Below are 3,855 nucleotides of genomic sequence, written 5' to 3' on the forward strand. Positions count from 1 at the left end.
CTATTTAAGGAAAAAACACTAATCCAGTAAATGTCACTCATGTGTCCTGGTCTCCTTTTCTCTCTGTTCCTGATTTTTTTATTAAGAAATTCTGGCCAAAACCGGTTTGGCTCAGTGGATAGACCATCGGCCTGCGGACTGAAAGGTCCCAGGTTCGATTCTGGTCGAGGGCATGTACCTGGGTTGTGGGCATATCCCCAGTAGGAGATGTGCAGGAGGTGGCTGATCAATGTTTCTTTCTCATCGATGTTTCTAACTCTCTATCTCTCTCCCTTCCTCTCTGTAAAAAATCAATAAAGTATATTTAAAAAAAAAAAAAAAGAAAAATTCTGCTCTGAGTCCTGCCCATGTAGCCTAGCATAGTCACTTTGAAGTTGATGAATAGAAAGAACTTCTTCAAGTTTATTTAATTTTTTAAAAGCATTTCCCCACCCCCCGTGGAGAAGTGTGGAGCCTAATAATAAAAAAGAGACATATTATTTGTCATGACAACCTTTTCCATTGAAAGGAAGGGACTCCGTTTAAAAAGAAAAAGAGGAATAAAAAATTCCAAAGGCAATTTTGCAACAGCATGGATGGAACTGGAGAGCATTATGCTAAGTGAAATAAGCCAGTCAGAGAAAGATAAATACCACACTATCTCACTCATTTGTGGAATATAGAGAACAACATAGACTGATGAAAAGGGACAGACCCAAAGACAGAGAAACAGCGATCAGACTATTAATCCCAGAGGGAAAGTAGGGGAGGGAGGGGGCAAGGGGAAGAGATCAACCAAATGACTTGTATGAATGCATATAAGCCAAACCAATGGACATGGACAACAGGGGGATGAGAGCATGAGTGGGAGGAGGGGAGGATGGGGATTTAATGGGGGGGGGGGGGGGATGAGGACATATTTGTAATACCTTAACTAATAAAGAATTAAAAAAAAAAAACTCCAAAGGCAAGGGGCCTTCCAGAAGTTTCCTGCCCTGCCCGGGCAGCTCCCGGGAGCCGCCATGCAGCAGGAGGAAGTTTTGAAGAGGGAGCCCCAGGAAGGCACCGCTGGCTGCAAAGCAGACCCGGAGTGGCAGCCCGGCCAGCCCAGCCGACCTGCACTCAGCACATCACGGCAGAGTAGCTGGGGAGGCCAGGAATCATGCGGAGGGCGGGGAATATCTGAACAATCTTTGGAGTTAGCAAAACTGAAAGATTGCCTGGCTGGCACTGGTCCCTTTCTTTTTCCAAGCTTCAAGTCTAATTCATATATTTCCAGGATCCGTGCCCTTTCCCAGCAGAAGCGGATCACATCTGGGGCCAACTGGTCCTTTGCTCTGAGTCATCTGTGTTCCTCCAGCCTTTTCCCCCCTTGGAAACAAAGGTGGGGCTGGGCCAAGACTGGCTGGTATTCCTTTCAAAGCTCCAAATCTGGCTCAGTTCAACACGCACAAGAGGAGGCCTTTGAAGGTGCTACAGCTCATTTTCCAATAGAACAATACTTTTTTGAATTAGGGCAATACAGAACCAGCATCTTCCAAATTTAGGTGCTAATCAGCTCTGTAAAAAAAAAAAAAAAAGGATTTTTAAGCCAAGGTTTAAATTGTGCTAAAGGCTTCGGATTTAAAAAAAAAAAAAAAAAAAAAAAAGCTTGTAACTAGAATTGGGAGGTGTGGGAGGTTGGTAAGGAAATGTGGGGGCGGGGGACGCACTAGTGGGTGGTTTTGCTCCAATCTACAGTCACTAAGTTCATGCGTTTGCACGATCTTGGCCCTCTGGGTAAATATACACTGAACACATCTTTACACCACAACTTAATATAGAATTAGGGGGTATATGGCCCACGGTTGCTACCAGAGAGTGACTCACCATCTCACCAAGAAGAGATCAACAATAAGCAAGTATCTGCATAGAAAGGACGGGGCATCTGGTAGGGGCCTCTCAAAGTCACTTCCCATCTTCCCCGTGGACTGTTGGAGAGGAAAATGATGTGCCCAAGAGTGCTGTCCCCGGCAGCGAGGAACATCTGGCCACGGAAAGGGAAAGATCGCTGTGGACCTGAGTGGCCAGCAGGACTGGCATAGTGGAAGATGGCCAGGGGTGAGATGGGCCACGGTGAGAGAATGTGCTGGGGTGGGGAGGGGAGGGGTCTCTTCGGGGACTCCCATGCCAGTCCAGTGCTTTGGCTTAGCCTGGGTTTCAGATAGGAAGTCAATTCCAAAACCCGTGTGTGTGTGTGTGTGTGTGTGTGTGTGTGTGTGTGTGTGTGTGTTGCTTCCATAGGGACTTATTATATATTTTTTAATATTTTTTATTGATTTCAAAGAAGAAAGGAAAGGGAGAGAGAAATAGAAACATCAATGAAGAGAGAGAATCATTGATCGGCTGCCTCCTGCACAACCCCTACTGGGGATTGAGCTGGCAACCCGGGCATGTGCCCTTGACAGGACTTGAACTCGGGACCTTTCAGTCCACAGGCTGACGCTCTATCCACTGAGTCAAACTGGCCAGGGCTATTATATATTTTTAAAATCTGAATTTGAATGTCTGGGGTGGGGAAAAATGTGCTCTTCAATTTTCAGTTTAGCTCCAAGCCCTCCTAGCGATCACCCAATTTATACATTTATACCACCTGCCCAGGCCCTGTAGGAATTTGAGTTTGTGGCCCCAGCCCTATAGGTCACGGGGACAGTGATCATTTTCAGAATAATGAAATAATGTTTCAGAACTAACACTTGTATGTAGGATTGTCAGATAAAGTACAGATAAACAAAAAAATTTAAATATACTATATCCCATACAATACAAACTGTGCATTATTTTTTAAATTTCAAACGTAGTTGAACATCCTGTGTTGTTTTTTAACCCAACGCTACTCATGTTGCTTATATCAAACTAATGGGAGGCAAGAGAGGAGGAGATCGAACGTGGAGGTTGTGCAATAGCCAGAAAGAGATGGAGGCTCTGCCCCTGTGGCAGGGCTGATGGCTGGGCTGCAGGTGAGACACGGTCTGAAGAAAGAATGAGCAGAGCATGAGGCCTGCGTGGAGATGTCACCAAAAGCAGAGAAGTAGCCCAGGCGTGACAGAAACGCTATAGCTCGGCCACTTAATCACATAAGATACTCCCAGCCTCGGCTTCCCCATTGCCAACTCACAGTGTGTCATGAGGAGTAAAGAGAGCATGGAGATGCCCTGCCAGTGCTACGCAAACATGAGCTGTGACATAAGGGCCCCAGCCCCGTTCTTTTCCATTTATAGCACCGGGAAGCCAGGCCTCTGCCATGATGACTTTGCCCAAGTACTTGTTCCATCCCCCACGCCGCTTGGATTCGTACCGTTGCCCACCCTTCCGCATGGACACTTTTAAGTTCTCAGTGTCCTGTCCTTGGCAATCTCGATGGCCTTTGCTCTGCTGTTTAAATGAGCCATGGCTAAACATGTCCGTTAGGGCAGAGCTGGGGACAGAGCCCCACAAGCCAGAAGCTTTGACCCTCCAAGGGCCATCAGTCCATGACCACACACCCTCTGGGGCCCATCTAATGTACCTGGGCCTACACCTGATTTCTCTGCTCAGCCACCAGGTGGAGACCTGCTCTGCAAGTGACATGAGACAATGGGCCCTGGGACACCCCCCCCCCCTCCCACCCCGGACTCTGCCACTTTCTAACTCTGTGGCTTGAGACAAATGGTTTGGCTTTTCCATCCAAATATAAGGTTTCACTTTTTATCTGATGTCCTTTTATTTTACTGCTTTTCCTTTTCTTCACTGCAACTTTATGACGCGTGCTTATGCTGACAGTGGCAACAATTCCTCTCTGAGTTACAATGATGGAGACACGAGATGTTTTTCCTTCGCCTGGGTTTTTTTTTTGCC

This window comes from Myotis daubentonii, chromosome 9, assembly GCF_963259705.1.
Source record: "Myotis daubentonii chromosome 9, mMyoDau2.1, whole genome shotgun sequence".
NCBI lineage: Eukaryota > Metazoa > Chordata > Mammalia > Chiroptera > Vespertilionidae > Myotis > Myotis daubentonii.